This window comes from Lissotriton helveticus, chromosome 6 (genome assembly GCF_964261635.1).
Source record: "Lissotriton helveticus chromosome 6, aLisHel1.1, whole genome shotgun sequence".
NCBI classification, from domain to species: Eukaryota; Metazoa; Chordata; class Amphibia; order Caudata; family Salamandridae; genus Lissotriton; species Lissotriton helveticus.
Window position 1 is genome coordinate 210,134,120 of NC_136067.1, and position 12,584 is coordinate 210,146,703.

Here is a 12,584-nt window from a genome sequence, read left to right on the forward strand (position 1 = left end):
ATATGCTATCCTCGGCTTCCTTTTTTAGTATTTATCAAAGGCAATATTTCTTTCAAGATTTTAACTGAACCGATGCGACGGTGGTTACGAGTGTACTGACATTGTATCTCTTAAAAAAGAGTAAGCTACTTGGGGCCATATGTAGGTAGCTGAATACCGGCCGGTAACGGCCAAAATTCGGTAAATTTGCCAATACCGACTGGTATTCAGGCCATTAAGATGTAGGATGTCAAAAAGTAAGGATTCGGGAAATATGAATCCGTAAATACCGATTCATCATTACCCAATTCATATTTACTGAATCGGAATTTACCGAATACATATTTACCGAATCGGTAATTACCGAATTCTAATTTACCCAATCAGTAAATGTGAAACGGTAAAATGAGAAAAGATATGTAGGTAAAATCTTAAATACCGAATTTCATGAAATTCGGTATATAAGAGTCAGTAAATAACACCAACTGGAAGCAGGTGATAATCATCCACATGATATATAAGCAATCCCAAAATGCAACAGTGTGATCACTATGGCGGCTTTCTACGTCACTGCAAGGCGGCTACAGGCAGCAGGAGAGAGGATCTGGAGGCGGGAGGAGCAAGTCTACAGATAGCGGATCACACTCTTCCAACTTACTGAGGCAGGGATCCATGAGAGGTACAGGCTACACTCCCACACCATCCTGGACTTGATAAGGGACCTGCACCCATTTCTGGAGCACCCAACACCAAGGGAGCACGCCATACCATCACATGTGCAGGTGCTCTGTAGCCTACATCTCCTTGCATCTGGCAGTTACCCGGGGGTGATTGCTGCGGTGGGCGGGGTGTCCCAGAGTTCCCTGTCCCAGTTCTTTAGAAAGTTCCTGGATGCCATGATGCAGAGAATGCACCACTACATCAGCTTCCCAAGCACACAAGCGGAACTGCAGAAAACAAAGACAGACTTTTACCAAATGGCAAAGTTCCCGCACGTCATAGGGCTGTATTGATGGGACACACATTCCAATCTGCCCTCCTGCAGCCACAGAATACATCTACAGGAACAGAAAGTCCACCCACTCAATAAATGTGCAGCTGATCTGTGACGCTGGCAACATAATTACTGACATTGTGGCCACATTTCCTGGGAGCACCCACGACTCGTGCATATTCCAGAACAGTGGGATCTACACACGCCTTGCTGCTGGTGAATATGGGGAAGGATACCTGCTAGGTAAATCACTGTGACACACTCTTATAGATACTGCAGCTGAATGTTTTTTTAGTATGTAACTAATGGCACTTTCTTTCCCACCTAGGCAATAGCGCTTATGCTGTGCGGTCCTTTGTCCTCACCCCCTACCTGAACCCATCAACCCGGAGTGAGAGACGTTACAATGTGGCACACAGATCAACACGCAACGTTGTGGAGCGCACCTTTGGACTATTGAAAAGCAGGTTCCGCTCACTCCACAAAAGTGGAAGTGCATGTCAGTACACATCCATCATCTGCTGTAAAATCATTGCAACCTGTGCTATGCTGCACAACCTTGCCACAAAGAGAGGTACAGAAGTTGAAATAACTTATCATGAGGACATTGATGATGGCCTTGAACAGCCAGAGCTCTATGCAGCAGGAGCAGCGCCAGCAACAGATGGGAGACTGAGATGGGCAGAGATCACACGCAACTATTTTTAAGTAAGTAAGGAGACACAGCCAGGCGTTGCATGTGCATGACGTAGTTTAATAACTGGGCACTACGTCAATCAGCAAATGGCACACCATGCCAGTCAAATTGGCCGAAAACCATAATTGGTAATCACGGGTTACTTCACCCAAATAATGTTCATGAAGGTGTGGGCAGCATTAATGTCTGCACCCACGCACTACAGTGCTGGATGCCTGGAGGGGGCGTGGCTTAGGCACTGATATAGGCAGAGGCGAGCTCCGGAGCTCCTCCGCGGCCGCCCTCCATAAACACTGATCCTGCACAGCAATCCTGGCACCCGGCACCACAATCTATCTGTGAAGGTCCAGTGCCCCTTCTGAGTGCTACTACCTGCGACGGAGGAGGGGAGAGGGGCTGAAAATCGGAGCTTTTTACTCCTCTCGCAACTTACTCAGTCCTCAGGTGGCAAGATGGCGCCCGCGACCGGCGAGACTGGCGTCAGGCAGTGAGGGGACCCTCTGAGTCTGACGGCTGCACCGAGGGAGCTGAGACCCCTCCGCTGGAACCGGAGGAGAGAACAGCGCATACGACCACGTTTGCGGTGAGGAGGTGCTGCATACCGGCGGGGAGGACCCTACAGCAACATCTGTGTTCTCCCAGCTGCCTGACCTTAAGATGGCGGCGCCCGGGACGGGCCCCATTTAGCGTTAGGAGTGAACTCTCCTGCTGAGGGCCCAGTGAGCTCCCCATTGAGGATGGCGGAGACCCCTACTTCGTCTTGGACCCGGGACGAACTACGGAGCGGTCTGGCAGCCGGTGGGGGGACCTGACGCACACGGCGGACCTGGTGACCGGCTTTACGCGGCGGCTGCCGGATTGGACTCTGACCCGACTGGCACGGAGGGCTCCTCTGGATGGCGCTCTGGGCCCCTTGCTGTGCTGGTCCACTATAAGGCTCCCAAGCATCTGGTGGATGGCTGGTGGTGACTCGCCCGGTTGGACGCCCATGTCGCCGCGCCTGATCGCCCCTTCACCTTCGGGGCACACTGACCCCCTGTGAAGTACACAGAGACCTGATCGCCCCTGCACCTTCAGGGCACACTGACCCCCTGTGAAGTACCCAGAGACCCGCTACTGGAGATACACGAGTACCAGGGGAGCGCGGCCGGGCGGTTAGTGGGTGACTCCACCTAGACGCTATCTGCCACAGATCAGGAAGCTTGGCATTGAAGTGGGGCTGCAGGAGAGGGCCCTGGCGCAACACAGAGCCTGATCGGATCCAGGGCGGCACCCAAGACTGGTTGGTGGCGATGCCATTCTACTGTGGGGAGTGGACGGAGCATCCCCCCAGAACTGTAACTATCGAGAATTCCCCTCCACAACGATGGGTCGTGTCTCCAGAACAAAAAGGGGCTTTGAGGTGCTGCGCCTGGAAGACTCGGGACACCGCACGGAGGACGAAGATGGAGGTGCGGGGAGCAGAGGACCGAGCTCGTCTGGGGACCCTACTTTGGGTGAAATGATGCAGGCCATAGTGGCGTCACGGGAAGCATTGGAGAAGAGAATGGAAGCCATTGGTACGGACCTCACATTATTGAAGGACGACCACAGGAAGCTTAAGGAGCGGGTTGTGACACAAGAGACCACCATGAAACCCATCCCTGCCGAGGAGTCCGCCCTACGACGCTCCTTGAGTGAAGTGACGCACAGAGTCAAGGCCCTTGAGGCCCGAGCGGAGGACAGTGAAGGTCGCTCGCGGCGCAACAACCTTCGCATAGTGGGTGTGCCGGAACGCGAGGAGGGACAGGATGCGGTCCAATTTCTGGAGAGTTGGCTGAAGACAGAGGTGGCCCCTGAGGGCCTCTCCCCATTTTATGCGCTGGAGCGAGCCCACAGGGTCCCCGCCCGCCCAAGCCGGGTGCTCCGCCCCGGCCGATGGTGGCGCGGTTATTGCACTACCGAGATCGGGACTTTATCCTACAGAGGGCTCGGGAACATCAGAACCTGCAAATCGGAAACAATCGTGTGATGATATTCCCAGACTACACCAGGGAAGTACAACGACAGCGGGCCTCCTTCTTATCTGTCAAGAAGAGACTGCGGCAGCTCAGCATCCCTTATGCCATGCTCTTCCCTGCACGCTTGCGGGTGATGGTAGATGCGAAGACCCACTTCTTGCTTACTCCGCAGACAGCATGGGACTGGTTGGAAGGTCGGGGTGACATGACTGGGGGCTCCCCGCGACCAGCCTCACCCCGAGAACGACAAGAGCCTCCCTCGCCAAGGGGGAGCCCCGCTTTCTCGGAGACCCAGAGACGTGACCATGATAAAGCAATCCGGGCTGTGGTGGCCATTAGTGCGGGAGCGACCAGCCCATCCAGTGATGTCACTGAAACAACAAAGAGTGGAACGGAGAGCCCGGGCTCCGACAACTCTCAAAGACTCTCAGAGGTGGAACTGCCGAATGTCACCCCACAGACGGCGGACGGAATGTTTGGGTGATGGACCTGCAGAAACTATAAGAGACACGTGATATCGGCCCAGATATGCTGCCTGCTCTCAGGGGGCCCTTGCAACTGGGGTAGCATGGCTACTGTTGATTTCAAGTCTGCCGGGGCTTTAGCCGGGGTATTTGCTGGCTATACGGGTTACTTTCCAGGAGAGGGGTGACCGGAGAGGGGGGGCTCTGGGGGCATCAAGTGCGAGCTGAGAGTTTCCTCCTAGTTGCAGATATGCCTTTAAACAGTTTGGTTTGGATGGGAGCCTGTTTGTGTATACCTGTCCTGGGGAGTGGGAGTTGGGGACAGTTCATGTGTTGGGGGGGCTGGGGGAAGGTCAGACATGCCGCAAGGGGGGGGCGCAGTGGCTGCGCGCACACGCTAGATCCATGGGTACCTCCATAGGCCTTAAAATCATGACCTGGAACGTCCGAGGGATGCATACCATGTGCAGACGACACAAAATACATGCATATTTGGTACGGAGGGGGGTGCAGGTCGCTCTCCTTCAGGAAACGCATTTAACGGAGGCAGAGGGTAAGGCACTCCAGCGTCGCTGGAAAGGTCAGGTTTATAATACCACTAACTCGGCATACGCCAGGGGGGCATTGGTTTGGATCAGAGCAGGAGTACTGTTTCAATGCTTGAGGCAGTTGATAGACCCTGAGGGTAGATTCACAGTGGTCACAGGACGACTAGATGGAAGGGACATTGCACTGGGAAGCATTTATGGGCCCAATATAGATCAACCCACCTTCATTGCACAACTTTCACAGAAGCTGGCGGGGGTGCTCACGGGCCCTGTGAAGCTAGGGGGGGATTTTAACTGTGTGACGGACGTGGACCTGGACCGTTCCCACCCACCACTACATGACGAGACTGGCAACGGAGTTGGGGGCTTACTGACACCTGGAGGGCCCATCACCCCACGGAACGCGACTACTCCTACTTTTCTGCTGTTCATGAGCTGCATATCAGGCTAGATGCGGTTTTATGCTCCCCGGATGTTCATGTGCAGGTTGCGACGAGTGAATACCTGGCCAGAACAACCTCCGATCACAACCCCCTACTGGTGGCCTTGACTTGGGTTCGGGTTAAGACCGTGATCCCAAGTTGGCGGCTTCGCCCGGAGGCCCTGGAGGACCAGGTCTTCCGGACTACTATAGGCACAGCCATAGAAGAATATTTCCAACACAATGCGGGCACCTCCTCCAGTCTACATAATGAATGGGACGCATTTAAAACGGTGATTCGTGGGCGATGCATTGGAGAGGCGGTGGGTGTTCGTAGAACTCTCTTAGGTGAGGTACAGGGGGCGGAACAACGACTTCAGGACAAGGAACGGGATAGACCGGGGAGGGCAGAGGTCCAGGAGGAACTCCTAAGGGCAAAAGAGGCACTAGCCGCGCAAGTGGAGAGGCTCAGATGCTTTGATTATAAGGCTTACATGGTGAGAGCGCACGCGGAACGCGATAAGTCAGGGGCGCTCCTGGCCTGGCTGGCTCGCAGGGGCACGCCGATCCTTGAGCTGAGAGACGAGGGGGGGAGCTCCCACTTCGGGCAGCAGGCAATCAATACGCAGTTTTTGGATTACTACTCTATGCTGTATCGTAGCGCGCTGGACCCCAGAGACCTGGGAAACGAGGATTTCCTAGCTATAGAACACCCGCAGATTGCAGCAGAGGAGGCAGAGGAGCTGGGCTGCCTGGTGGAAGTGGGTGAGGTCCGGAGAGCCCTCAAACGTATAGCTAAGAACAAAACCCCAGGCACTGACGGGCTCCCGTCGGAGTTTTATGTCACTTACATTGATGCACTGGCCCCGCAACTGGTGTCCTTGTATATTCGATCGAGGCAGGTTGGTTATTTGCCCACCTCGACGAGAGAGGCGGTGATTGTCCCGATCCTTAAACCCGGGAAATCGGAGTGGGATGGCACTGCGTATCGCCCCCTTGCGATGTTAAACATTGATTACAAGGTACTGAGTGGCATACTGGCGCATCGCCTGATGGGCCACATGACAACCCTGGTGCACAAGGACCAATCTGGTTTCATCCCCACCCGGAATACGGCGGTGAATACTCAGAGACTGTGCCAATTGCTACAGGCGTCAGGAGCCGGGGACGAGGAGGCATGTGTGCTATCAGTTGACATCAAAAAGGCCTTTGATAGCCTAGAGTGGCTATACTTCCTTCGGGTCCTGCGGGCATTCGGCCTAGGTGAGGGGTTCGTAGCATGGACACAGATCCTATACACAAATTCGACGGCCAGAGTCCGGACGGGAGGGGTGATCTCGGAGGCGTGTGTGGTGGGTAGAGGGACTAGACAGGGCTGCCCTCTATCTCCCCTCCTGTTTGCCCTGGCAATGGAGCCCATAGCGGCGCATGCGCGGGGGGGATCGCACTACAGGGGCCTGGAAGTACAGGATCGAGTACATCACATTGCCTTGTATGCGGACGATTTACTGATGTTCCTTGCCGATAACGATGGTGCGCTCCGTGGAGCTCGGGAACTGCTGGAGAGACTGGGGGAGGAGGCGGGGCTCAGGGTTAACTGGGCTAAGACCTGTCTATTTCCTGTGCGGGGTGACCGAGGTGCTCCCCCCGAAGGGCTGGATGTGAGATGGGAGGGTCACTGCTTACCATACTTGGGGGTGCGGATTTACCATGGGACAGCCGATCTCTTTGAAAGTAACATAGGCCGGGCCCTGCGCAGCACCAAGAGTAACCTGGAATTCTGGGGGTCATTACCCTTATCGGTCGCGGGGCGAGTGGCACTTCTGAAAATGATAACCCTCCCCCGATTGCTCTATTACTTTGTGACTCTGCCACTCTGGATACCAGGGAGGTACTTTGCCCAGCTCAATTCCATGATCTCGAGCTTCCTATGGGGATACGGATGGCGCAGGGTGGCACTACCTACCCTGATGCGCCCCAGGCGGGAGGGAGGTCTTGCAGTGCCTGATTTTGAGGCCTACTACCATGGGGACCAGTTTCAATGGCTTACCCAAAGATTAGTGGGGAGATTAGGTCTGGACATAGCACAGAGAGGTTGGGACCCAGAGATGCACCATTTAGCGCGGATCCTTTTATGCCTCCCCCTGCGGGCTAGAGAGGTCCCTGGCGACCTCTGGGTCATGAGGCTCTGCTGGAAGAGGACCCTACGACGCCAGAAAGGTGGTTTGGCGTACTCGCCTGAGATCCCGATATGGCTCTGCATGGAGCTTCTTTATGAAAACTGACTTAAACACCGGGTTATGTGTATGTTTTCTGAATTTTATCACATATTGTTACTCAAAAGATCGAAGAACACAATAGTATGTGAATTGTATAAAAAACTTCTTTTTAATTTTCTTCTTTTCACAGATATTATATTCTTTTTTTTCCTTTTTTTTATATGACAATTTATACACTCTTTTTTAACAATAATTCATAGAAACTCTAGACATAAAAAAGCACCTGATTACAATAATATATTATATACAATCTGATACATATGTCAATAATTGATTTTTGTCGCCCAATACAAAACCGAATCTGAATCCTACGCGTTTCGGCGAGTGGCCTTCATCAGGAGTTCTGTATTTTTCGAGTGCTGATTAGATACTATAATAGTAGAAAATACTCAATTAGTACTTTTTGTAAATGAAACAATCTATACTGAACAACATGTGACAATTGTTATATCTACATTTTACTAACATATTTCATTTATTTATGAACCATATCTCCTGTTACCGATAGTTCTGTACCCTGACAACTGACAAGCTTCCTCTATACACATATATACATTACATTATCTACATATTTACAATCTTTATTTACACGTGTTTACATTATTATTTTCATTTCAGTCAGCCATCTCTATTTTCCTACTTGATGTAAGTCTAAACGCCTGCAGGTTGATGCCAGTATGAGACACAACTTTGTGGTCGCTATTCATTGTAAAAGTTGGTTTTATTTATAAAATCATACCTCGAGTGTCTAGTGGAAATGAAGACACCGTGTCTGGATATAAGCAGCAATAGGTCTAGAATGACGGTAAAATCTATGGCAAGGAAATATGAGACTAATATCAATAACCATGTATGTCTGTCTATGTGTTTACTATGGTTGTAACCCCTAAAATATTCTGTCGTACCTGTTAGGTGTGGTCTGACATAGATTATATGGAACTAATTCACATAGCGATGAAATCAAGGTGAAGTAGGTGAGCCCTTGACACTGGATCCTGTCAGGTGATATAAACACTGCCAAGAGATAGGAATACAAGAAAATTTCCTATTAAAATTGGTCGGTATAAACCTTGTTAATTCCTTCAGTGGGTCAATTATAGATAGCAAGTACCTGTTCGTTCTTTATTCGTGAACAAAGGCTGAAAAATGGACGGCTTTATGAAGGTTGTCAGCGCTGCGGGAATTACTGCAGTAAAAGTAAAATAAGATTTGTTGCAGAGCTTAACAGTTTATTTAAAAGGGCTAATATTCTAATTTATATGAAGCATATATCCAGTTGTACCTTGAAAAATACAGCAACTTCTTTTTATTTTGGAGTCTTAGCAGGATGTCTGTGATTATTTTTGCTGGTAGAGCAGTGATTGATAGAAGTAACGAGTTCCTGTTTGTGTAAGGAAAAGAAAAAGAAAAAAACGATGTATCACAATGTAAAGTGGGTCTTCTCATGGGCTGTTAACGTCTGCATTTGTTAGAATGCTGCTAGCGGTAAACAATGTGGAGCCGGAGGGGGAGGAGCCTAGCTCGAGAGCGTAATGGCCGCCTTTTAGCTCGGCTCCGTCGGCCCTCCGGCCAACTTCGAATATCCTGCAATATATCCTGTACTGCGACGATACTTCACTACAGATTTTGGAACTTAACGACCCACTCTTATTCACCGTCTGGTCCGGAGGCTCCTGCGTGCTGTGGGTCCGCAGCTGTGCCCTCGGTGGGATTGGGGCCTCCGGGCGCTCGAGACCGGGACCTCGCCTGTGGGACCCGACCGGCGGTGCTGAGATTGCCGGCCCCGGCCGCGAGAGTGAGCCACTGGTGGGAGCCGTTGTGTGTCTGCCCCGGCGATCCTGAACCGGCCCCGATTTGTGGACCGTGCGGCTGGAGGGGGACGAGATGTGTCCGGGGCTGACTGTGTGAAGGGGTCCCTTCGCCTTTGTTCTGTCCGGCAGCCCTGGACCCCGCGCCTGGCTCTCGCTTGTGGGGCCCGCCACTGTTCGGAGGGGCCCCCCCCCCCCCATTGAGCGCCGGCCCGTTCTGTGCCGGTGGGGCCATCGTTGGGAGCCTCCGGAGGTCTGTAAAGTCCTACATTTGGGAACTGTTTGGGGGCCCGCGGTGGAGTGCGGGGCGGCGAGACTCACGACGAACCTTGCTGGCCGGATTGCGCGGAGGCCTGGGCGTATGCTCGAGCGCCCACGCTCGGAGATGTCCTGGACGCCTTGATGTCCTTGTACGCTGTCTTGGCCCCCGGTGCTTCTACCGACCCTATGCGGCCCGCCGCCATTTTGGGTCGTCGCTCTTTCATGCACCCATATCGTCCTGATGCCTCCATTGCTTTGCCCCCTTCGGCTGCGCCAGGAGTTGCTGTCGCTGTTCTTCGGCCGCTTGATGGGCCGGTGGCTTTTGAACCTCCGCTTTCTCACCGCCCGGACTTCGAGGACTTGCACACGACGCGGAGATCTGCTCCTTCCCGGACAATTGGGAACTATGGTGGGCCGCTGTTTGCTCCCGCTTCGATGGATTCGAGCTTTTGTCCTGGTGGGGTACCTTTGCATTGTCGAACTGCGAAACTGGACTCCGGCTTGCTTTTGCTTGCCCTGTCGTTGCTGCTACAATTGACTTGCTTCATTGACTTTTTGTATTCCATTAGTATGGTGGCTCTCCCTACTCTACATCACTGCCGTAACCCTGGTCAACATTACGATTATTCTGTGCTGGGTGGCCTGCTCCATGTTGTCCTTTGTTGGGTTGGTTTCGTGATTAGGAAGGGCTGGGGGTAAGTTGCGAGACACTGATGGACTGCTGGTTTACCTGTCCGTTGCACTGATGCTTGTACTCTCGACATTGTGAAACGTTAAAATTTCCCCCCCTCCCCCCCCTGTGGGGTTTTTGCTGTCTGTGAAGGTGTAGCATTGATTTGATAATTATTCATTTGCTGGTCGGGGGGGTCGTAGCCGAGTGTGTTTGTTCATATCCTCTAGCTCCTCCCTCACATCTTATTTTTGTTTCATATTCTCTTTCCTCCTTCTTTTTGTCTCCTTATTCTACTTTCTTCTTTACTATATTTCGGGTTTCGGATTAGGGCGACAGGCACGCTGTTTGGAGGGTTGGCCGTAGCCTTCTGCAGGGGTGCGGGGTGGGACGGTTGGGCGGGGTCTTTCAGATGTTTCTTTTTTGGTTCTATGGCCCTCTTCTATCCCTTTATAGCGGTGCCGCTTCTGTCCTCACTTCTCTGGCATGAGTGGGTTGGGGTCTGTTGCTATGCCACTTTTGTCTGTTTCGATGCTCTGTCGCGACTGCCATACCCTTCTTCTCGCCAGCTCTCTACTTTCTTCTGTATTATTAGCCGCGGGATGCCTGGCCCGGGGTGGCGCCCATCTTGCACGATTGTGTTTCTCCTTTTATATTTCTTTTATTTCCTTTTCTTTTTTCATTTTTTCGTATATTTTAGATCAGACGGGGGGTCGGGTGGTGTTCCTCTTGGGTAGGATTTAGCACTCCGTGCTTAAGTTGTTTGCACTGTTTATTGGATTTTGTGTGTACGGCGTTGATATTAATACACAGCCATTGAATGCTCGCATATCCTGTTTTCACTTCCCGATTATATTTCTTAGAGAGCCTGTATCCTCCTACATGGCTTGTTCCACGTAAAACTCGCTTTATTGTATGACACTGGATCCTTTCTTCCTGCTGTAAGACTGTGCCCTCTCACGTCCTGCTATATAGTGGTCAAGTTTGCAAATAAATCCTGCAGTGATATGTTGACTGGGTGGGCACTGGCTGGCGCGGAATGAAGTATAGTGTTTATGTATCCTGCCTATAATGTTCAACGCACAAATCCTAACTATTGCTGCTCTTTTAGTTGATACTATGTCGTATGGCTCGCCCTTTCGGTTGTCTGGTCTGAATGTATGACACCTCTTTAAATTTATAAAATGAAACCTCCGTTATTCTTCTTATGTCTGCTGCTAATACAACGTAGCGCTCTTATTTTTAGCTTTTCCACATAGTAAGACGATCTGGACTGTTGTTGATTGTCATAGCGGCCGGCCCGTAGTGGTTGTAGGCAGACGCTGTGTAATATGCATAAGATAAATAAAGGTTTTAAAAAAAAAAAAAAAACCAAAAAAAAAAACCAATGTGGAGCCACAATTAACGAGCACACGTTTAAAAAACTATAGTCCAGCTCGGCAGTTGTCCAATTGCTGCTAGTGATGGACAATATGGAGCCGAACATAACCGGCACACGTTTAGATTAGCACCTGTTCGTTGCCGGTTACAGACTGATATAGTACCCGACCTCGGTACAAGAAAGCAATATTACCGTAACGTTTATCTAAAAATTCTGGCTAGAGCTATCCTTACTTACTAGAAGTATCGTTGCTGTAGAGTCCCGCCTGACCAAATGCCGCCGTAACTGAACGTGAGAGTGCACTAGATATTTAAGCATGGTTTGGCGCGCTACAACCAATTGATGATGCACGGTTCTCGCGATAGTTAGTGCAACGAGGCATAGGATCAAAAATGGTGATCCTCAATGCAAAGCGAGCGCCATCTTAAAGAGATGGTATAGCTATAGGTTTGCTGAATAGAAACGCATTTTAGGCAGTAATCAAGATCAGTGTAATGCTTGCTGAACGTAAGGAAAATTACGACATTTAGATAAATATTAGGCAGTTTATATATATGTGGCATACAATAAGGTTGAGGCTATTATATACCCGATGAAGTGCTTCCTAACTTAATCAGCGTAATCTGAGTTTTCTAAGGAGTGTTTAAATGCCCCTATGCAGTTGTATGTTATAGATTCAAGGGACGCTGAACTGGTAGCATGAAAAAAAGGAAGCTCCAATGTTGAACCTAAGGACGCCGCCATCTTAGAATGGTAAAAGGCCTGTGATAATAAGTTAACTGGCATATAGTAAGGAAAGATATATCTCAGTTAAACTGAATTTGTGACATTAACTACAATTTTCAAAAATTCATAGGGAAGCATGTAAAATTACTACATAATTCAGCAGTGTATTAAGATGCACTAATTGTGTTACATTACCTGCGAATAGCAGATATTCATTAGAGACCATACAAAGTTACTAAGTGATGCAGCAGTGGTTAAGGGATTATCATGACTGAAATGAAAATCATAATTGCAACAATTTTACTAGCATTACATAATAAGATTTTTTAAAAATGCATAACAAAAATATATATACA